General features: G+C 39.7%; 1 pseudogene; it reads right to left on the minus strand.

Annotated features, from left to right (window-relative positions):
* Positions 1–15616: 15616 nt before the first annotated feature.
* LOC143625985 (26S proteasome non-ATPase regulatory subunit 11 homolog) lies at positions 15617–25423 on the minus strand (annotated as a pseudogene).
* Between the last annotated feature and the right edge of the window lie 49 nt (positions 25424–25472).

Raw genomic sequence — 25472 nt, forward strand, 5'->3', positions numbered from 1 at the left:
TTAATACAGGTAACAAATTCGAATCGAGAATCGACAATTTATGTATCACCATGACTTTCCGAATTCTTAATTTAAAGTGACGAGTAAACGAGTATTGGAGATTGACGATTCATGTATCACCATGACTTTTCAATCCTCAATATAAAATATACAAGAAAATGAGTATTGGAGGTTGACAATTCATGTATCACCATGATTTTTCAAGTCTCCAACCTCAGAACATAATCGTAAATGGAATTTGAAAATCAGCTATTCATGTATCACCATGACTTTTCGGATTTTCAATCCCAACAAACGAATATGTAAGTAAAACCAATAAAAATCAAAATTCAGCAAAAATCGAAATATCGCGAAATAAAACATAAAACCATACGCTGCGTCTGTGCAAGCATATTTATAAATAACGAGTAATTAACAATAAGCGTGCAAACATGAGATTCCTCTCATGCGCGAGAAGGGACTCTTAGGTATTCTAGGCCGTTACGTCTAACCACCTATCCTAAAGTCAACGAGCTCTGATACCAATCTTTAACACCCCAACCAAAGGCGGATTATACATCGGGGCGCCACATATTGTTTCATTACTCGTGACACTATTGGGTGTCAATATTTAATAAATCCATTCATTCGCGCACAAGCAACGAAAACACAAGATAACATAAATCAACATAAATCAATATGTTATAAAGCAAAATATTCGAACAACAATAACTTGTCTTGATACATTTTAATCTAGGTCCAAAAGTAAAAACGTCCTACGTGTCCACAAGCTCCAAATGTAGCTACAGCAAACCTGAACATGTGTTAAAATAAAACGTCAAACACTTGCGTGTTGGTGAGGAATCAAGTTTAATAGATAATAATAGATAATAACAATCACTGCGCGCAACACGTGTATGTCTGGTGTCTAACAAGGGTGTAATCAGATTGTGACCAAGCCTAAATAGATCATAGTTCATAGTTCAATCTGTGCTCCCAAATGAGCACAAAAACAAGAAAACATCTGTGCAAGTGTAAACAAAGAAAAACCGTAAACGATAGGTCTCCCGTGTTCATCTAATGGATCCATGAAAACTCCGGAATAGGCCGAACAAAGCGGTTAATGATACACACATACAAATAAACAGCCAAGTAAACGTCCTCTACACATGGGATACTGCGCGACTAAAGTTCATAAACAAGTTTAAGACTCAAGTTTGTACGAACACATGAACATCCCAAAACATTAAAAATAAAAAGGGATTTGGTACGAGATTACTCACTTGATAAAGATGCGTTGAAAGATAATGCAAGAACCAACTTTAAACAAACACAAGTTAACCTATAAATAAGGATATTATTGGTTTAATGATTTGTTTTAAGTCTTGAATATATGTTAGCATTATTAATAAGTAACTTTAACAAATTATTATATATATATATTATATATTACCGGAAAACAGGGCAGAACTGGAGAGAAGACGAATGCAAAGGGAGGAGACGGCTGAAGGACAACGGCAGAGAGCAAGGAGAAGATTTAAGTGTTTGTGTGTGTAGTGTTAAGAAAATAGCATTATTATTTATAGGGAAACCCTAGGGAACACAATCCCTAGAAAAGAGGAAAAGATCTTCAACAGGATCAAGCAAAAGATAACAAAAGCAAAAAGGTTCCAAAAACAAAAGATATCAAAAGATATGGCAGCAGGGAAAAAGAGAAAAAGCTGACAGGTAACAGTAAAAAGCATGGGAGGGTCAGATAAGGGTACTGGTCAAAGCATGGTAAAGCAGATCTCAAAAGATAATGTCAGTCACTTTTTCTGTCAACCAATGGGGTTGGTGCGCATGCTGCGCCAAAAGTGGCTTTTCAGACATAAGATAGGTTAGGTCAAAAGCACAGAAGATAAGATCTCACAAAAGTAAACGGCTGGATTAAACAGAAGAAAAGACTCAAAGGGTTCAGCGCGAGAAGGCTGACACAGAAGGTCAAGAGTGCGCGGGCGCGAAGGTAGACATAACCAACCTTAGCGCGCCGCGGGAAGAACTATAATCCTTAGCGCGCCGCGGGAAGAACTATATCTCTTAGCGCGTCGCGGGAAGAACTATAATCCTTAGCGCGTTGCGGGGACAGTTCGCCTCGCGTGTCGCAGCAACAGATGGTCTTCACGCAGGCTTCCTTGTAAGGAGTCTGGCGCGTGGAGCTGCGCAGACAACCTTAGGCGGGAAGGAACAAAGGACAGTTAAAAGGGTTCAAGGCTCAAGGTTAAACAGAAGGGCGGGACGGCGGAAAGAAAGAGAGAAAGAGGCGGGAAGGAAAATATTATTATTACTAAAAGTAAAAAAAAAAAAAAATATAAGTATAAATAAATATTAAATCATAACAGAAAGAGATCGGATTAGAGAAACGGGTACCTGGGTCGGGTCGGATCGGGCAGATGTCACAGTCTCCCCTACTTTAAGAAATTTCGTCCCGAAATTTATCTCGAAGTAGGTTGCGCAGAGAACAGGTGCGGGTACTTGATCTTCCCTTTCCCATGTAAACTCGGCTCCGCGCTTGGACTCCCAGCGAACTTTCACGATAGGGATGCGACTGCGCTTGGTTTGCTTTACCTCGCGATCCAAAATCTCAACAGGCTTCTCAACGAAATGCATAGATTCATCAACTTGAACTTCATCAAGTGGAATGTGAAGGTTCTCGTCGGCTAAACACTTCTTGAGATTGGATACATGGAACGTTGGATGCACATTGCTGAGCGCGGGCGGCAGGTCTAGTCTGTAGGCAACTTTTCCCACACGCGCGAGAATCTTGAATGGACCAACATAACGAGGCGCAAGCTTACCTTTCTTCCCAAAGCGGACAACACCCTTCCAGGGCGACACTTTGAGGAGGACAAGATCACCAACTTGAAATTCGAGAGGCTTCCGCCTACGATCTGCGTAACTCTTCTGTCGGCTTCTGGCAGTCAGCAGATGATCACGGATCTTGGCGATTTTATCGGTTGTCTCTTGAACAAGTTCGGGTCCTGTGATTTGAGCTTCACCCACTTCGCTCCAACAAATCGGTGAGCGACACTTTCGACCGTAAAGTGCTTCAAAGGGGGCCATACCAATGCTGGAATGATAGCTGTTATTATAAGAGAACTCGATCAAAGGCAGGTGCGAATCCCAATTACCTCCGAAATCAAGAACACAAGATCGGAGCATATCCTCAAGAGTTTGAATAGTTCGCTCAGACTGTCCGTCAGTCTGAGGATGATATGCAGTACTCATGTCCAAGCGAGTTCCTAACGCAGATTGGAGAGATTTCCAAAAGCGAGATATAAAACGGCCATCGCGATCGGATATGATGCTCAAAGAAGTACCATGGCGGCAGACAATTTCCTTGACATAAAGCTGCGCGAGTTGCTCAACACGGTAGTTTTCACGAATGGGCAGAAAGTGAGCAGACTTAGTCAAACGATCCACTATTACCCAAATGCTATCATGTTTGCTTGCTGTCAAAGGTAACTTGGTAATAAAGTCCATCGCTATACATTCCCATTTCCACGTAGGAATTTCTGGTTGTTCGAGCAAACCAGATGGGCGTTGATGTTCAGCTTTTACCTTAGAACAAGTCAGGCATTTAGCTACGAACACAGCAATATCCTTTTTCATATCGGGCCACCAATAAGTAATGCGCAAATCCTTGTACATCTTATCAGCGCCAGGATGAATAGAATACCGAGATTTATGCGCTTCACTCAGAATATCAGCGCGAAGATTCTCATCATTGGGAATCCAGATGCGATTAAGATAGCAGAGAATTCCACTCAGATTAGGGACAAAGTGCGCTTCCGCGCCACACGCTAACTCGGCGCGAAGGTTGCCATTGCTGATGGATGCGCGCTGCGCGTCATGAATGCGTGATTCCAGATTGCTCTGAATCGGCGCAAAGTGAAGCTGCGTGCGCGGCAAGATACAGTTAAGCTGGCAGGGTTTGCGGCTGAGCGCATCGGCTACCACATTAGCCTTACCAGGATGATACCGGATCTCACAATCGTAATCGCTGATGATTTCGTTCCATCGGCGTTGTCTCATGTTAAGTTCCTTTTGACCAAAGATATGCTGAAGGCTTTTATGGTCGGTGTAAAGGATACACTTAGTACCATAAAGGTAGTGTCTCCAGATCTTCAAGGCAAATACAACTGCACCAAGTTCGAGGTCGTGAGTTGTATAATTCTTTTCGTGAATCTTAAGTTGCCTTGACGCGTAAGCGATAACCTTGCCTCGTTGCATAAGAACACAACCGAGACCTTGGTTGGAGGCATCGCAGTATACGACAAAATCATCATTACCCTCAGGTAGTGCAAGAACAGGAGCTTCACACAACAAACGCTTGAGCGTTAGAAAGGCTTCTTCTTGCTTCGAGCCCCAAATATACGATTTGCCTTTGTGCGTTAGAGCTGTTAAAGGCAATGCGATCTTTGAGAAGTTCGAAATAAATCGCCGGTAGTAACCAGCTAAGCCCAAAAAGGAACGGATTTCGGTAGGAGTAGATGGCGTCAACCAGTTCTTGATTGCTTCAATCTTGGATGGGTCGACATGAATACCCATTTTGTTTACAACATGACCAAGAAACTATACTTCATCAGACCAAAATTCACACTTGGAGAGCTTGGCAAAGAGCTGCTCAGTTCGAAGCTTTTGCAACACCAACCGAAGATGTTGCTCATGCTCGGCCTTGGTCTTAGAATACACCAGAACATCATCGATAAACACAATCACAAATCGGTCCAAGAAAGGCCTACACACCCGATTCATCAGATCCATGAAAACGGCGGGTGCGTTGGTTAAACCGAAGGACATGACCAAGAATTCAAAGTGGCCATAACGAGTTCGAAAAGCAGTCTTGGGAATATCTTCATCGCGGATACGCAACTGATGATAACCAGAACGGAGATCGATCTTGGAGAAACAAGAGGCACCTTGGAGTTGATCAAAGAGGTCGTCAATACGCGGTAAGGGATACCGGTTCTTAATGGTGAGCTTGTTCAACTCGCGGTAATCGATACACATGCGAAACGTACCATCTTTCTTTTTAACGAACAACACCGGAGCACCCCAGGGCGAAGAGCTAGGGCGAATGAATCCTTTAGCGGTCAACTCTTGAAGTTGACTTGCCAATTCTTGCATTTCAGCGGGTGCAAGACGATAAGGAGATTTGGCTACGGGGGAAGCACCAGGGACAAGATCAACACGAAACTCGACTTCACGAGCGGGAGGGATACCAGGAAGATCATCGGGAAAGACTTCAGGGAAGTCACGCACAACAGGGATTTCGTGAAGTTTCTTCTTTCCTTCATCAGGTTTAACCACATGGGCTAAGAATGCAACACATTTCTTCCGCATAAGCCTTTGGGCTTCAGCGCAGGACATAAGCTTAAGACCGTTGGAGGGTTTCTCACCGTAGATGTGAAGATCACCATTTTCTCGAGGAATGCGAATCAACTTCTTGGCGCAAATAACTTCTGCGCGATTATGCGAGAGCCAGTCCATTCCAATAATAACATCAAAGCTTCCAAGCGGCATAGGAATGAGGTCGATTAGAAAATCATGTTCATTAAGGTTAAGCGCACAATCTTTGATCACAGAGTTTATTAAAATAGTTTCACCATTAGCCAATTCAACTGAAAAATTCCCTTTTAAGTTATCGCGCGGTCGCGCAAGCTTCTGCTCAAACGCGCGAGAAATAAAACTTCTATCGGCGCCAGTATCAAAAAGTACGGAAGCATAATGTCCGTTAAGCAAAAATGTACCATTAACTACGTCATTATTCGCTTGCGCTTGGTGCGCGGTTATATTAAAAGCTCGTCCGCGCGTCGCTTGGTTGGAAATTTGGTTCACCGGATTTGCTTGCGTAATTTGTACTTGTAGCCTTGGGCACGCGTTCCGGAAATGACTGGGATCACTGCAGTTAAAGCACGACCTGGGTCGTGGAGTATGGTAAGTTGGTTGAGGGTTTTGCGGGTAGGTCGGTGGTGTTTGTGCGGTTGGGTTAGCGGGAGGGACTCTACAGAACTCGGCAGAGTGACCAACGCGGCCACATCGGTTACATTGTCGACACGGGGTTTGGGTTGGGTGATGAAGTCTACAGGTTGGGCAAAAGGGTTGAGTTCCTGTGTAAGGTTTCTTGATTGGCGGGGCAGGGAGTGCGGGATTGGTTAGGGCATAGTTGTGGACTACAGGAAGTGTTGGGTAGGTTGACAGTGGGTTAGGCGCGTAAACTGGAGGTTGGTAGGTGGGTTGCTGGACTATGGGCGGGTTGGTAAGCGCGTAAGCTTGTCTGCGCCTACGTTTGGGGTTGTTATGGTTTGAGGGTTCTGGTTTGGTTTCTGTTGGTTCAGGGGCAGTTTTGGTGGGTTTGGTCTTCTCAGCTCCCCGCAGGAACAGGGTTCCTGCTCTGACATGGTTGTCGCTGAGCACAGCGGCTAACTCGATGGCGTCAGAGAGGGTTGCTGGGTTTCTGGCCCATACAGAATCTTGAATTTCCATGGGGAGACCCCCAAGGAACTTCTCGATGGCTCGGCGGGAAGGGGTAACTAGGTGAGGGACAAGCAAACTTAGTTCATGGAAGCACGTCGCGTACTCGCGCGCTTCGCCACTGTACTGTTTCAGGTTCCAAAACTCTTCCTCCAGGCGCTTTACTTCGTTGGGAGGGCAGAATTCTCGCATCAAGAGATCCTTAAATTCTTCCCAGAGCATGCTGGAAGCAGCTTCTGCGCCACGCGCATGAGCTACTCCATTCCACCAAGTAAGCACTCTAGATTCCAGGACACTGGAAGCATATAGGGTTCGTCTGTCAGGAGGGCATTGGGTATGGAGGAAAGTGTTTTCAATCTTTTCGAGCCATTGGAGCATCACGGTGGCTCCTTCAAGCCCTGTGAACTTTGGGGGGTTACCCGCATTAAAGGACTTAATGTTATAACCGGAGGTGTTGGTATTGTTTTGGCTCAAAGCTTGGGCTATTGCGGCGGCCATTTCCTGGGAACGTTGCAGCGAACGTCTGCGCGCGGCTTCTTTCTTCCTGAGATGGCGAGCTGATAGCGGAGGCATTCTATAAAAGTTTTAATTTTTGGTTAATGTCTTAGCGCAAAGTATAATCTTATAAAGCTTGGTTTCGCGGGGTTAGATACCATCAACAGTTAAAGTAAAACATGAATTTGAATGCAAACTTAATACAGGTAACAAATTCGAATCGAGAATCGACAATTCATGTATCACCATGACTTTCCGAATTCTTAATTTAAAGTGACGAGTAAACGAGTATTGGAGATTGACGATTCATGTATCACCATGACTTTTCAATCCTCAATATAAAATATACAAGAAAATGAGTATTGGAGGTTGACAATTCATGTATCACCATGACTTTTCAAGTCTCCAACCTCAGAACATAATCGTAAATGGAATTTGAAAATCAGCTATTCATGTATCACCATGACTTTTCGGATTTTCAATCCCAACAAACGAATATGTAAGTAAAACCAATAAAAATCGAAATTCAGCAAAAATCGAAATATCGCGAAATAAAACATAAAACCATACGCTGCGTCTGTGCAAGCATATTTATAAATAACGAGTAATTAACAATAAGCGCGCAAACATGAGATTTCTCTCATGCGCGAGAAGGGACTCTTAGGTATTCTAGGCCGTTACGTCTAACCACCTATCCTAAAGTCAACGAGCTCTGATACCAATCTTTAACACCCCAACCAAAGGCGGATTATACATCGGGGCGCCACATATTGTTTCATTACTCGTGACACTATTGGGTGTCAATATTTAATAAATACATTCATTCGCGCACAAGCAACGAAAACACAAGATAACATAAATCAACATAAATCAATATGTTATAAAGCAAAATATTCGAACAACAATAACTTGTCTTGATACATTTTAATCTAGGTCCAAAAGTAAAAACGTCCTACGTGTCCACAAGCTCCAAATGTAGCTACAGCAAACCTGAACATGTGTTAAAATAAAACGTCAAACACTTGCGTGTTGGTGAGGAATCAAGTTTAATAGATAATAATAGATAATAACAATCACTGCGCGCAACACGTGTATGTCTGGTGTCTAACAAGGGTGTAATCAGATTGTGACCAAGCCTAAATAGATCATAGTTCATAGTTCAATCTGTGCTCCCAAATGAGCACAAAAACAAGAAAACATCTGTGCAAGTGTAAACAAAGAAAAACCGTAAACGATAGGTCTCCCGTGTTCATCTAATGGATCCATGAAAACTCCGGAATAGGCCGAACAAAGCGGTTAATGATACACACATACAAATAAACAGCCAAGTAAACGTCCTCTACACATGGGATACTGCGCGACTAAAGTTCATAAACAAGTTTAAGACTCAAGTTTGTACGAACACATGAACATCCCAAAACATTAAAAATAAAAAGGGATTTGGTACGAGATTACTCACTTGATAAAGATGCGTTGAAAGATAATGCAAGAACCAACTTTAAACAAACACAAGTTAACCTATAAATAAGGATATTATTGGTTTAATGATTTGTTTTAAGTCTTGAATATATGTTAGCATTATTAATAAGTAACTTTAACAAATTATTATATATATATATTATATATTACCGGAAAACAGGGCAGAACAGGAGAGAAGACGAATGCAAAGGGAGGAGACGGCTGAAGGACAACGGCAGAGAGCAAGGAGAAGATTTAAGTGTTTGTGTGTGTAGTGTTAAGAAAATAGCATTATTATTTATAGGGAAACCCTAGGGAACACAATCCCTAGAAAAGAGGAAAAGATCTTCAACAGGATCAAGCAAAAGATAACAAAAGCAAAAAGGTTCCAAAAGCAAAAGATATCAAAAGATATGGCAGCAGGGAAAAAGAGAAAAAGCTGACAGGTAACAGTAAAAAGCATGGGAGGGTCAGATAAGGGTACTGGTCAAAGCATGGTAAAGCAGATCTCAAAAGATAATGTCAGTCACTTTTTCTGTCAACCAATGGGGTTGGTGCGCATGCTGCGCCAAAAGTGGCTTTTCAGACATAAGATAGGTTAGGTCAAAAGCACAGAAGATAAGATCTCACAAAAGTAAACGGCTGGATTAAACAGAAGAAAAGACTCAAAGGGTTCAGCGCGAGAAGGCTGACACAGAAGGTCAAGAGTGCGCGGGCGCGAAGGTAGACATAACCAACCTTAGCGCGCCGCGGGAAGAACTATAATCCTTAGCGCGCCGCGGGAAGAACTATATCTCTTAGCGCGTCGCGGGAAGAACTATAATCCTTAGCGCGTTGCGGGGACAGTTCGCCTCGCGTGTCGCAGCAACAGATGGTCTTCACGCAGGCTTCCTTGTAAGGAGTCTGGCGCGTGGAGCTGCGCAGACAACCTTAGGCGGGAAGGAACAAAGGACAGTTAAAAGGGTTCAAGGCTCAAGGTTAAACAGAAGGGCGGGACGGCGGAAAGAAAGAGAGAAAGAGGCGGGAAGGAAAATATTATTATTACTAAAAGTAAAAAAAAAAAAAATATAAGTATAAATAAATATTAAATCATAACAGAAAGAGATCGGATTAGAGAAACGGGTACCTGGGTCGGGTCGGATCGGGCAGATGTCACACATTGGGTGTACCTCAGTCAAATGCACACCGTGTCTTTCCAGAACACGGTATACAAACTTCGTCAATGGGAACCTGAGATTCCCATAGACGAAGAATGCAGCGTACACCCCTATCTTGCCCTTGGGGGCATCGTACACCGTCTGATGAGGTGCAGGAAACTCAGGCTCGAAAGGCTCGAGCATGAACTTCCTGACCACGTACTGATAGAGGTCGGCCGGAAGAGCACACTGGCACTCGCCAGCAGTACTCTTGTCATCCTTGTCCGACGTGGACGACGGATTCTCGGCATACACGTCAGACTCCTCGGCGGTAGCCTCAAGATCATGAACAGAAGACATGTTTTGAATGTAAAGAAGAACGATTTCAGGAGAATGCTCGACATAAAAGTTAGAGTATTCGCCGGAAATTGTTTAGAAGAAGAAGAGAGGTGAAACTGTGAGTTGAGATGCAACCTCTCCTCCCTTTATATACTCATCGCAATGAATGCGATGAATTTAATGCGGAGAAGAGAGGAAAACACTGGTGCAATGAAACTATGACACGTGGAAAAAGCAAGCTGGCAACAGCTGTTGACAGGACGCATGCCGTAAACTTCGCGGCCACGCGCCCGAAAACTCGCGCCCACGCGCCTGAAAAAGCGTCTGGAATGACAATATACTGTCACGTCGTCATAACTTCCTGCACGTCCTGACACTGCCAAAAGAAACCGTCGGACGACGTTTCAACAGTTTGGACTGTTCTTATCCTTTCACCAACTCTTCGAATTTCAAAAAGATTCAAAAGTAAGCGGGACTATACCCCTTAACTTGGCAACCAACTATAAGACGGGTGCGGGTACAGTGTCAAGGCAAAACCCTTCACATACTTAGCACCCGCAGGGAATTGAAGCCAGGAATACCTTGGAAGTAAAGTAACTATAAGACGAGTGCGGGTACAGTGTCAAGGCGAAACCCCTCACATACCTAGCACTCCACAGGGAATTGAAACCAAGAAGGATCTTCTGGGCCATGCTTGCGGAAAAGGGAATAACATCCCCGCATAGCGGGAACGTCGAGAACTAGATTGTTTGAAGCTCCAAGATGGAATTGGTTGTTTTAACATAATTGATCACTATGTTCAAAACTACCAAAACCTCAGGGAGAATCTATACAAGTGGAACTCAACGCTCCTGACTTGCGAGGAGGTTACAGACCTACCTGCATCGTACCCAAAGATCAAGCAGAAAAGTCGGGAATTTCTGCACGTGACATTAGGACTTCCGCGGGAAGAATCCCCATGGAAAACCTTAAAACTAAAACCTTTTTCAAAACCATTTGCTTAAGTCCAAAAGTTCACCTCACTTATTAACAATTCATGAGAAGAACATTGGACTGGGGGGACTTGAAGAGGTAGGTCCCAGCAGAGCCCAGTTGGACCCGCAAGACTCACCTCAAAGAGGGACGTCTGCGCAGTTGAACCCGCAAGACTCACCTTCAACAGGGACGTCTGCGCAAAGGCTAAACTCGCAAGACTCACCTTGAAGAGACGTCTGCGCAGAAACCAACTGGATCCGCAGGACCCACCATGCTCAGAGACGTGACATCCTTACGCGCAGTACGCAAGCTGTTCCCGCAGGAAAAGCCTCCCAATGGTCGACGTACTCCGCCTGTTCCCACAGCAACGGATACTAGCCATCAAGGAAGGCTACCCGCGCAGTAAGGCTACACGCACAAGGCACTTAACTCTTAAATAATTCAGTAATGTCACCTAAAGAAGGAGTGAGCAAGCCGTGAACACTCCCGCACAAAGCCGGGAATACTCCCGCACAAAGCCGGGGACACTCCCGCACAAATGAGCCAGTCCGTACGATACTGGAGGATCTTTTGTACTGTACCTGACGAGGTATGGATAAAAGATCTGACCAAAGATACGACAGCTCACTGACAACAGTATGACGAGCAACACGCTCTTGTACTGTATGTCACTATCAGCCGCTGCCTACTCACCAACCTGTCGGGGGACGTGCGTAGCCTGCAGTTGGTGGAACAGGAATAGTACACAGCCGGCCTGGTCACTATCAGCCGCTGCCTACCCACCAACCACCAGCATGGCACGTGCGTAGCCCACAGTTGGCAGAACAGGAATACTATTCAGCCGGCTGTACCTTCTTGGAAACCTACCTTCAGCTATAAATACTCCAACACCTTGGAATGGTATGGACACATTACATTACATTACATTATCTGATATCTCATTATCTTACCTTCTCTAGCAATCTCTTAATATACACTTATATTCAAGAGCAATCTAGTCTGATTCTCACGCCGGAGGGTGGTCACAAGGAGGTACCCCCCCCCCCTTCTCAGTGACGAGCTCACGGTGTCTGTTTTGCAGGTCATCAGAAGAACAACCATCTTTGCCGGAACTAACCCTCGTGGGAAACATCTATTTAACCCCCAGATTATCCGTAATCTGCCCGGGGTCAATTAGTGTTTCTTCACCATTCAATGTTTACAGCTTTACAGTACAATAATGGATGCAGTACAACACATATCTCTCACTTGTTCTCAGCCATTTGATATAGTTAGGTTGGTTGTTTATAGTTAGGTTAGTTTGTTTAGTAGGGTTAGTTAGTTTGTTAACTGGGTTAGGAACGTGTATAATGTAATCCGCTATTGTCAATAGCGGATTAGGTGTGAACGGAATCCTAGTATGATCCGTTATTGACAGCAGCGGATCTTACAAACTTTTGCGCCTCACTAGCGGATACACTAAAAATCCTTTTTTTTTTACTTCCCCGTTAACCTAATTTTTTTCCTAATTCACACCATTTCCAAAAAAAAAATTCTTATTGATAAACTACATTTGAAGAACTATGGTTTGATTTGATTCCACATTTGAAATTGAAAGTTATTCAATTTGGCACTTTTGACTTTTGGTGTAGATCAAGAATGTTTATACAGTTTGGGGTTTTCCTCCATGGATGACTAACCTATGAGTCTTCTACAAGAGGATTGGTTATCATCAAAGCCCCAATTTGTTGATTTGAGACTGATATGTATCACCTTATGAGGCTGTGATGATGTTTGATATAAAGAATCACATCTTGGCATGGCATGCCTAGAGAACAAAGTTCTTTTGCAGCCATTTGTGTTCAAATCACTCATCTGAGCCTATGTCTGGATCTGAGGTTATGTCATTTAGATTTTGATTATGTTCTATCAATATGTTAAAGGCCATGATGGTTTAATTTGAGCCTTTTGTTTGTTATTGTTAGTCCTAATGATGTAACAGTTCCGTCAAAAGGGGCGGAGTTTCCGTTTGATGATCACAATAAAGGTATTTGTAAATTTGTGTTAAGTTGGTGTGAAATTGGTGAAATTTTGGGGAACTATCGGATTGGAAGCTCGATATTTGTTGGGGATTTTGTTTCAGTTATCATTACTATTGAATTTTATGATCCAAATAGACAAGCGGCTGACAGCTGACCTACTGTTGGTTGGTTCTGGCGTGGTTGCATTCGCGCCTGTGCCGCTTATAAGTCCTGACCTGATTTCTGTTGTTGCCATCCTCCTAAGTGGCAGTCGTGTGATGTTGGCAGCGACATGGCGGGAGTATGCACTTTTTCGTGTTGATAACACGGTGACAATCATATTGCATGTGCTTTAGTTGTTTGTAACACATGCTCTGCTGATGGTACTATTCGTCTTAATACTTGCAGCTTGCTGCATATCTGCAACTTGGCTAACCAAACTTCAAACTGATGCATTACTTTTAATGTGGTGTGATTCATTAGGTAAGGTCATACAAACACCTTTTTTTTTTTTTTACTTTGTTTTACAGTTAATAATAGGATGATGTCAAGACGAAACAAGGGTTGCCTCAAGGGGTTATTCTTGATGTTGCTCTTTTGAGGGATTATCGTCTTGAGGGGTTGGTATTCCCACTAGAGATGGTAGATTTGCTATATTGAAGGTAAACCTTCCGGTCTTCATTGTCAAATTCTTTTAATTTTACTATCACACTCTTTTAATTTTACTGTTTTAACTTTTCAAGTTCACTTTACTGTTAACTTTTCAATATCCTTTAGTTTAGCTCAAAATATTTAGTTAATCTTTATGACCATATTTTTCTAAGTTGGATGATTTTCGAATATTGTTGCAGGAAATCTGTCAGTTGTAAATGGGGGTCTAACCATAATCATGAAAGCATGTATAGCTACAAATATACTTTGTAATTTTTTTAAATTATGTATGTTTAACACCATTACGGGCCCGACGCCACTCGACTTTAATGATCTAAAGGTCTGAGTCGATTGGTTTTATATTCTTTTTAGTTTTAATTTCATTGTACTTTAACGTGCCCTTTGCTCAAAGCTATGTATTGCTCCAATGTGCGTGCTCAAAGCTACATATTGCCCCAATGTGCGTGACCCATTCATTAATACTATTCATAACGTAATACTTTATAATTTATAAAAATATAATGTTAATTATGTAATTCATATATGTATATTTGACGTTTTTTATATATTTCATCCGTGTGTTACACAGGATTGACACTAACCTTGAAAAATTAACATTAGTCAATAGCAAAGACAAGTAATCTTATATTCGAATGAATAGTCAGAACCATAGATGTATTATTTCAATCTTAAAGATCAAAACCCTAAAATAGACACACTGTAATTCTTTCGACTAATAATTTAATTTTTTTCTTCTCAATTTCTTTTTAAGGGTTAGGTTCAAATAGGAAGTTTGCATTTTTCTAAGAATGCTAGGAAGGAGGGTATTTTAGTCAAACACTTTAATATCAAAACTCACTTACTTTAATCTCAAAACCCACTTACATTAATTTTAAAAACTCAATTACATCTTCACTTATCTCCTACAACCACCATCACTCCACCGCCCACCGCCACCACAACCGTCACCCATCGCCACCACCTCGCCGGAAAAATTCGAAAAAACACAATGGAAAACACTATGAAAAACACAATGTAAAAAACACAATGGAAAAAAACATTATAAAAAAACACAATGATAAAAACACAATAAAAAACACAATTGTATGACACAATGGAAAAAACACAATGAAAAAAAAAACACAATTGTGTTTTCAATTTTATAACACAATTTTGGTAAAACACAATTTGTAAAAACCCACTTATTTTTTTTCAATTTTTATATAACAATATGGTACTCATATAAAAGATAAAAATACACTCGTTATTATGGTGAATTTGTTTTTCAATAAAAACGTCGTAAAAAAAGTTATGGACGTTTAAAAATGATAGGGGAATTTGGCATGTGCCTTGCGTATGAAGAGTGAAAGTCAACAAATGTGTTATTTCTTTTATACCCTTTCCCTTATGATCACACTTGATTTCCTCCTAAACTAATCTCAACCCTTCATATTCAAAATCAATGGACAAGATTACTTCATATCCTTCCTATAAAAACTATACTTCCTATTATAACCTAATCCTCTTTTTAATATAAGATTTTGTTATTTAACATTTTTATCATTCTTTTCTAATTTATTAATTTATTTTTACCCGACTAATCAGAAATAACATACAGGCTTATTTCTTTTATAGATAAATCAAATTAAAGCCTTGTGATAACCAAATAAACTAATAAAATTCCTAGGTTACATTTTTTACGTACTTTTGAAGAATCAAATAAATAATCAGGATTTAAACTTTTTTTAAATTATGTTTAACACCAGTTTAATTCCAATTAAGTTTAAAATAAAAGAAATGTATTTTGTAAATAACCTTTTTACAACTTATTTACAACCCACCAACCAATTAACTCGTCTAAATAAACAATTCATGTGTCATGATCATGTTACACATTTTATCGTGTTCGGTCTACGGTTGAAATATAAGACATGAATAAATACATGGATCATGTTCACTTCATCAATTCAACCCAACACAATCAATTAACGCCTTAATCATAAAACATATTCGAGCGAGATAATTAAAAACAAGAGATGGTGATTTTTGTCGTAAGCAAATGTTATTTCAAGCCATGATCTTGGCTGATCTGGCGAACAAGCTCTCAACAACCTTGCCCATGTTTCGAATGGTGTCAAGAGTTGCGGGAAAGATTGCATCAGTTATTTGATCTTCAAATACGGTGACACACCCGCACCTTGGTCTAGTGTTCCAGCAAACTTTTTGCCGAGTATCGTGTTTCTTCACATGTTCCACTGGCAACTCCATCAAACTCGTTATGTGTCCAATCTCCATCCTAGAAAACGGTTCAATCAACCTGCACAACACAACACAACATTTACGTCACAATACAAGTTTTGACATGAGCACCAACGGGCTCACGAGCCTATTATTTTAACAATTTTTTATTTAATGTGTTAAATAATTGTAGGGGTATGCCTGGTGCGGTCCGGTATGGTTTTGTGCTAAAACCAATGTGTTAACAATTTTTTATTTAATGTGTTAAATAATTTTTTATTTTTGGGTTTTTTTTGAAACCGTTCGGTTTCGGTTTTTCGGTTTTCATTTTGATTTCGGTTCGGTTACAGTTCTTCCGGTTTTTGACATTTGAGCTTGAAAATTTTAGACCGAAAAAAAAAGTTGGCAAAAAATAATGAATTTAGTTATAAATAATTTAGTTAATTGTTAACTAATAGACTATAAAACATTTGACCACAAATATTTTAGTTACATATTTACTGAATTCTTATAAATTACTTTAAATAAAATAAAAAATAAAATAATAAAAATTTAGGAGTTTGGTTTGGTTTTTTCGGTTTTTATTACATGCAAAACCAAAATCGAACCGTTAGTTCGGTTCTACAGAACCATAAAACCAAACCATTGGTTTTTGTTTTTGTTCGGTTTTTCCAGTTTGGATTTTTCGGTTTTTTCAGTTTTTCAAAATGGTTTTTTCAGTTTCTTGCACACCCTTAAATAATTGTGAGAATGAAGATTATAATCCTCCTAACCTGCATAAGTTTTGCTCCAAAAGTTTGTCATAAAGAGAACAAAGATGCCTATGAACAATATGATCTTGATCCAACTGAGCTTTAAAATCCGCAAGCGCGGTTTCAAACGTCTTCAACGATCTCTTGGCGTAAGCATCCGCAACAGCTTTCATCGCATCAACATCCGGGCCGAAAGCAGCTTTCGAAGATATAATCCCGGCCACGTCATCGGCTTGGTTCACCATGATCTTGCATGACAACATGTACTTGAGACTATAAGCAGCCTGCGGGTCATCAAGCGCATTAAACGCCTCAAACGCTTCGAAGAAGTAACTGTAAGCGGTTTTATAATACTTTTCTTCAGCATGAAGAATCCCAATTTGTAAATCGATGGCGCCTTGCTGAGCTGGCGGCACGTAGATTGCGTTTGCAGCCGTTCTAGCAGCAGTTGATGCGGCTTTTGCTTTTGGAAGATCTCTTAATGCAAAGTGAAGTTTACTATTTTTTTTTGAAATGGTGTATATTAGAAAAAAAATTAGGTTAACGAGAAAGTAAAAAAAAAAAAGGATTTTGGTTAATCCGCTATTGTGAATAGCGGATTCGGAGCAAAAAATTGTAATTGCCGCTACTGTCAATGACGGATAAGAAAAAAGATCCCGTTCACACTTAATCCGCTATTGTGAATAGCAGATCACGTTATAACCAAACTAACCCCGTTACTAACCCAGTTAACCCAGTTAACAATACCCACTAACCCAGTTACAAAAAGATCCCGTTACTAACCCGGTTAACAAACCCCACTAACCAAACTAACCCAGTTAACAAACCCCACTAACCAAACTAACCCCCTTACTACTTACTAGTTATTTTGAATGCATTTCTAACAAAATGAATGCATGCCTTGAATGCATGCCTACCAACATGAATGCATGATTTAAAGCTGCATTGAATTCACATTGAAAGCTGCCAATATGAAAGCTGCCACCTTGAAAGCATGCTGCTATATTACAAGATTAAAGCTGCTATGACCCTTGATGAATGGCAAAATTAAAGCTGTGTTATAAAGAAGAGAATGGAATCATGAGCTGTCATGCCCGTGATGAAGCTGCCATGCCTGCCATGAATTTGTGTTATGAAGAAGAAGACACCTGCTACTTCTAATCCTACATTCTGTTAAATGGACCCGTGAGCTGTTAAAAAAAAAATTCCTAATCCTACACTCTAAATGGCGGATCATGTTAAAAAAAAAAATTTACTTCCTAATCCTACATTGTAAATGGCGGATTAGGTTTTTATTTTAAAACCCTAATTTTTTTAGGTAACTTTCTTCCTAATCCATAATATTTTAATATTTTTGAAAACCCTAATTTTTTATCCTAATCCGTCATTGGTAATGGCGGATGAGGCTACTTTTTGAAAACCCGGTGGTATATTTTCATAGTATATAAATGAGTGACACTAGTTGGTATATTTTCATATGACTACTTGGTCGTGCTCCTAAAATGGATCTTAACGTTGTATATGCTAGCAGTCCAACAAGAGTCATACCCAAGGAGTTATGTTACCTATGTCATGCTCCTACTTACTACCGTATGATTTGCACGACATGGATCCTACATTGTGTAAGTGTTTATATATTTATTTTCTTGATACAATATTTCTTTTAATTTAGTAATTACATATCTATTTTGTTAGTGTAAGTGTGATCTTCCTCAGCCTTAAGCAAAAGTACACCCCTCCTCACAACCCCCCTCACCGGAGTTAACTTTTGACCAAAATTACTTATGTGTTGTAATAAAATTATACCGTAGCTCATGCTTACTGTTTATGTTTTGTTTGTTTTTTTAAACACTTTTTCTATATTTTACAATACAATCCCACAAAAGGTACAAAAATAAAATATAAATTTTGAAAAGATCATAGTTGTGTAGAGAGGAAGAGATCATGAGATGGTGAAATCGGATCTCATCACATATTTAAGGTAAACCCGTTTTTGGTTTAAATAAACACCAAGGGTCTATTAAGAGCATATACCATGAAGAAACCGTTAACACTTTTATTAAAAAAAATACTAATGGTAAAAAAAATGACTTGAAAGGATAGTACAAAACAAGTTACAATTTAAATAATCAAATACGAAGAATGTGTAGAAACGAAATAACCAAGGACCATATTTGACACGGTTCCCTTGAAATTACAGATTTGCGTCTGTCTCTCATGTTATAACAACTTAAATTAGAGGAAAACACCTGGATTATAACATGAATTATTATCTTCTACTTTTATATATTAGTACAGTAGTATTTAAGATATTAATATTACATATAAATTGATACAAACATGTAACATGTATTTAACTCGCCTAATCTATTTTTCTTAACTAATAGAGTATCTCTATATCCATAGAGTATATTATTTGTGAGGTTAAACAATAAACAATACATAGTTAGAAACTAATAGAGTATCTCTCTTAGCATGCTTTCCGATATGTTCGTGGTGAGGTTATCCCATCGTCGATTCCCACTGTCATACAGGACTGTCCATTTTTTTTATCTATTTGATGGAGGTACCGCCATGCTTCTTTGTTTGTTGCCTTAAGCTCATCCATTAGGCGATCATACTTTCTTTGTTGTGTTGTGCTTCCGATCTCCCAACACACCCTTTTGAGGCTCACACTCTTGAACTTCGCCATGAAATTGCTTCTTACATGCCTTAGACAAAATTGATGGTAGGCGTGGGGTTCCTTCCAGGATTCTAAATTATCCATGGCGTGTTTTATACCTGCATTCCTGTCCGAAATTACACACAGCTTTCGCCTTACGGGGTGTTCAACGTTGTCAGTAAATTGTTGAAGAAACCACTTCCAGCTCTCGTTTGTTTCCTCATCCACCAATGCGTACGCAATCGGCAAGATCATGTTGTTTGCGTTTTTGGAAACCGCCATCAATATTTTTCCCTTGTAAGTGCCCCTTAGATGGGTGGCATCTACAGAGATCACAGGAATGCAAAATCTAAAGGCTTCAATACTTGAACGGAATGCCCAAAATACATACTTGAATACGGAGCAGTCACTTGGACTATAGGGATGATGTAACCACTGGACAACGGTACCGGGGTTTGCTTGTTGTAGTGCCATTACGTAGCTTGGTAATTCATGGAAGTTTTCATCCCAGCTACTGTATATGTTTTCGACGGCTTTTTCCTAGCAGCCCAAGCCTTGCCGTAAGTGATATCAACATTCAGTTTCTCTTTGATCAGAGACTGAATTTGTTTCATAGTATATAATGCATTTGCAAGAACTTGTTGTTGGATGTGGGCTGCTACAACTTTTGATCTTAGGGCTCGGTTATTGTTGCGAGAAACAATGGTGAAACAAGAGTGAGCCGGGGTCCATGTTGTCATTTTGAAACAATTGGTATCTTTTAATTTTCTTGTCGTGCAAGTCCAAAGACATGGTTGAGAGGTATCGTGCTGGTTGTTTGCTTGCTTGATACTTTTACATTTCGCTGTGAAGACTTTGGGTCGGGTTTCTGCCATAAATATCTCTCTGTTGTGGTTGATATTCCGCATTCTAACGGCGTAATCAACATGGCCTTTTGAAGTGAAATACATATTTAAACGTATTTCTGGATCTTTTTTGTCCCAAAACTCCATTTCATCTTCCGCAAAATTATCCATGGGAATATAGTCTTCATCCATTCCTCTACCTACAAAATTAAGTTCGGGAAAATGGGTAAGTCCCTGACTTTATTGTTGAGGCAAAGGAGGGAGTGGTTCGTCGTCCTCCGATTCATATTCAGAAACAAACGGTTCACTCTCTGATGTGTCTTCAATTTCTTCAGCAAGAGAGTCTTACAAAAAAAAATTATGTTACCATTTACCACATACATTTTATTGAGTATAAAAAATAATAAAAAAGATGTAAAAAGGAAGTAAACTAACCTTCATCGTAGTCTTCAATGATTGAGGAACTACCATGCTCATGTTGTTGTAAGTATGGAACTACCGTCGTCCAAGCCACATGAATTATACAGGTGTAACCAGGAACAAGGGAAGCTAGTTGGTATATTAAATTCATATCACTTTCTTGGTGAATATGTGCGGTATACGAACCTCCATTGTATTCATAGTAGAGTGTTAGCTCTAGACAACAACATTGACGGTCAATTTGAACACAACTACATATGTTGTCAACCAACTCGGAATAATTGATCTGTTGAGTAACTAAGAACGTAATGCTACGAGTTCCTGGAGCACCCATAACAACCCCTTGTGTTGTGTGTATGACACTTCACCCCCATAATATAACTGTACTACAAAGGTTTTGAATGACAAAGAAGAAGACATTTGATGCTTAAATGAGGAAGTGGAAGGAGGGTTGAATATGAAAGTGGAAGGATGATGGTGTTTATAATTGATGCAATGCTCCCCACCTAAAAAAGGCTGAGTTGTTATTTCTTTTTACTAGATGTTGAGGCGTGTGAGGTAGTCAATGATCAGTCAGGGACAACAAATAAAAAAATAAAAGAGCACATGACTTTGCAGGTAACATTAGTAAAGTGAATGATTATCTAGAATTTGATTTTTCAATGTCCTTTTATGACCGGCAAACTAAGCAACATAAAAAAGATTCAAAAAGTATGTGTCTATTTAACATTCAACACAATACAAATTTCTTTAAATATTTGCTATACATGTCTATTTAAATGTACTTTTTATTTTTTATATTTGTGTTAACCTATATCATACAATATATTATGTAATACTATATCAACATATTATATAATATAACATAAAGTTACAATCTACGTAATTATTTAATGTCTATGCGGATGGCGGATCAGACAGCCACCCGTGCCACAACCAACTGGTCTTGGATGTCTTCGTGGTCTTGGCTCTTGACGTTCCTCATCACTTGGTGGACTGGAGCCTTCGGGTTGAGTCAGCTGTAGGTCCAAGCTCATTTGAAACGGAGTTAAATGTTGGTAACGCAGTTGTTGTACACTAACACCGGTATAATCGTAATTCTGGAAGTCTCCCGGGTTGTTCGTGTACATCGTAGGAATCATATTATCAGTAGGAGTGTAGTCAAACAAAGAGGATACCCAATTGTTTTCTTGGGTACCTTGTTGAATGCTTGATGATCCCTGTCCAACATTTTGAAACGAAGGTCGATAACCGGCTTGCCAATCTATTGTTGCCCCTCCAAAAATTGAGGGACCCTCCCCATAGATGGGAGTAGGGCCTCCAAAATTTGAGGGGCCATCCCCATAGTTGGCTGTACGCCCTCCATAATTTGAGGGACCCTCCCCAGAGTTGGCTGTGGGCCCTCCAAAATTTGAGGGACCCTCCCCCTCATCATCATCATGTACGAGGTTTACCCGAGGTCTTTGTCGACCACGACGCCCCAGACCACGCGGAGCACGTTGGGGGAGCGTGTTATTATGTCTCAAATCCGGTTCATTAGTCTGTATATATGAAGGCTGATCAACATGACTAACAGATTGAATTATTTGAGAAGCCATCCCTCCAAAATTTTCATGGTAATGTTCAGGGCCCATGTTCTACATTCTGATGGCTTCTTGACCAATGAAGCCTAATCCATCCACCTACAAAACCAAAAATAATTAAAACCCAAACGCACTACTTATTTATTAATTTTAATTTTACATTAGTAATTATACTAACCAAGTATCTTGCCGTTCCACCGTGATCATCGAATCTAGTATGTACAACACCAGGGACGTGCCTCGGGTTCTTTATATACAACACAGTATGTCGATGGAACCAGTCATTGTAAGTATGGAGTGCCGTAGGCGTGTTGGTCGGCACACCCTGCGCCACATTTGCGTGTCTAATGTTCCAATTTTCGACATACTCATGCTGAAAAAAAAATGCGCTTTCTTTAATTAGTTTCTAACTATGTATTGTTTATTGTTTAACCTCACAAATAATATACTTTATAGATATAGAGATACTCTATTAGTTAAGAAAAATAGATTAGGTGAGTTAAATACATGTTACATGTTTGTATCAATTTATATGTAATATTAATATCTTAAATACTAATATACTAATATATAAAAGTAGAAGATAATAATTCATGTTATAATCCAGGTGTTTTCCTCTATTTTAAGTTGTTATAATATGGGAGACAGACGCAAATCTGTAATTTCAAGGGAACCGTGTCAAATATGGTCCTTGGTTATTTCGTTTCTACACATTCTTCGTATTTGATTATTTAAATTGTAACTTGTTTTGTACTTTCCTTTCAAGTCATTTTTTTTAATAAAAGTGTTAACGGTTTCTTCATGGTATATGCTCTTAATAGACCATTGGTGTTTATTTAAACCGAAAACAGGTTTACCTTAAATATGTGATGAGATCCGATTTCACCGTCTCATGATCTCTTCCTCTCTTCACAACTATGATCTTTTCAAAATTTATATTTTATTTTTGTACCTTTTGTGAGATTGTATTGTATAATATAGAAAAAGTGTTTAAAAAAACAAACAAAACATAAACAGTAAGCATGAGCTACGGTATAATTTTATTACAACACATAAGTAATTTTGGTCAAAAGTTAACTCCGGTGAGGGGGGTTGTGAGGAGGGGTGTACTTTTGCTTCAGGCTGAGGAAGATCACACTTACACTAACAAAACAGATATGTAATTACTAAATTAAAAGAAATATTGTATCAAGAAAATAAATATATAAACACTTACACAATGTAGGATCCACGTCGTGCAAATCATACGGTAGTAAGTAGGAGCACGACATAGGTAACATAACTCCTTGGGTATGACTCTTGTTGGACTGCTAGCATATACAACGTTAGGATCCATTTTAGGAGCACGGCCAAGTAGTCATATGAAAATATACCAACTAGTGTCACTCATTTATATACTATGAAAATATACCACCGGGTTTTCAAAAAGTAGCCTCATCTGCCATTACCAATGTGGATTAGGATAAAAAATTAGGGTTTTCAAAAATATTAAAATATTACGGATTAGGAAGAAAGTTACCTAAAAAAATTAGGGTTTTAAAATAAAAACCTAATCCGCCATTTACAATGTAGGATTAGGAAGTAATTTTTTTTTTAACATGATCCGCCATTTAGAGTGTAGAATTAGGAAAAAAAAAAAATTTTTTTAACATGATCCGCCATTTGGAGTGTAGGATTAGGGAATTTTTTTTTAACAGCTCACGGGTCCATTTAACAGAATGTAGGATTAGGAGTAGCAGGTGTCTTCTTCACAGCTTTAATTTTGCCATTCGGGTCATGGCAGCTTTAATCTTGTAATATAGCAGCATGCTTTCAAGGTGGCAGCTTTCATATTGGCAGCTTTCAATGTGAATTCAAGGCAGCTTTAAATCATGCATTCATGTTGGTAGGCATGCATTCATGTCGGTAGAAATGCATTCAAAATAACTAGTAAGTAGTAAGGGGTTAGTTTGGTTAGTGGGGTTTGTTAACTGGGTTAGTTTGGTTAGTGGGGTTTGTTAACCGGGTTAGTAACGGGATCTTTTTGTAACTGGGTTAGTGGGTATTGTTAACTGGGTTAACTGGGTTAGTAACGGGGTTAGTTTGGTTATAACGTGATCCGCTATTCACAATAGCGGATCTTTTTTCTTATCCGTCATTGATAGTAGCGGCAATTACAATTTTTTGCTCCTAATCTGCTATTCACAATAGCGGATTAACCAAAATCCTTTTTTTTACTTTCCCGTTAACCTAATTTTTTTTTTCTAATATACACCATTTCAAAAAAATTCTTACTTTCTAGCAAATCGGTATCGACAAGAAGCAGTCTGTCGTCGAGTCTTGTGACCTCTTTGACCAGACTCGAAAGCAAAGTCAACGCGTTTGAAAGCTCGTTGTTGTCCATCAATAAGGCAGCGAGTCTGGCCTCAACACATTGCCTTAAAAAAGTGCGCTTTTCAGCCCGGGTCCATTCAATTATATCTTCACATAACGATATTTGAAAGCGGGTGGAGTTTGGTATTTTGGCAACCGTGTCATTGACTCCCCTGACGATTTTTGCGGTTTTGGCTTTTGGGATGAGGGAGAAAACGATCTTAATGCGGTCAACAGACCACGAAGATCCTCGCCTCGGTTTTCTTCCGTGAGGAGTTGTGAAAGTTTTGTGATTGCTTGTTCTTTGACCCCATGGCCGGCTCTAGGGTGGTGCAAGCCGGACACCCGGCCGGGGCACGGCTTTTTCGGGGCACGTTGGAACCACCGGATAGTTGACATTGTTTTGGTAGTTTGACCTTTCAATCTATAGTTGACATAGTAGAACTAAGAGAAAAAAAAATGAAAAAGACAAGTCGGAAAATTTTCCGGTGACCGAAGAGCAAAGTTTTAAAAACCGGTATATACCGGCCTGTTGAACCGGTTATATCGTGAAAAGGATAAGGTTAGTATGAAAAGAATAATGTATATTGTGAAGATTTGGAGTTCCAGTAACATGGTAAACAACTTGGTTGACCCTAGGGTAGTGCGAGCTAGACGTTTAGCAGAGGTCTGTAATTTTCAGGGGCCAAATTTATTATATATGTTTGAAAACAAAATTATAAAATATGTATGGATCTTAATCATCTTAAATATATTGGGCCCAAATTTTTTTTATCCATAATATTAACCGTCATTAAAAAAAATTAGCTTATATATTTCGTTATTTCTTATAGGACATAAGGGCCTTTTTATTTTGGCTCGGCCGAGGCATTTAAATTTTCGAAGCCGCCCTGTTTGACTCACAGGGCTTCGGAAGATTATGCGGGGTTATGTAGAACCTGGTAGAGTAGGGTGATAGCCTCGGGTCGGGTTTTGAGTTCGAAAGCGAGGTCAAGTGAGTCTTGAAGATGTGATGATGACATGGCGGTTTTATGTTAAAAGCTGCATAAAATAGTAAAGTAATCATGATTA

The sequence above is a fragment of the Bidens hawaiensis genome, unplaced genomic scaffold (genome assembly GCF_021521415.1).
Source record: "Bidens hawaiensis isolate Kalapana, Puna unplaced genomic scaffold, B.hawaiensis_p1.1 tig00004282_1, whole genome shotgun sequence".
In the NCBI taxonomy this organism is placed as follows: domain Eukaryota; kingdom Viridiplantae; phylum Streptophyta; class Magnoliopsida; order Asterales; family Asteraceae; genus Bidens; species Bidens hawaiensis.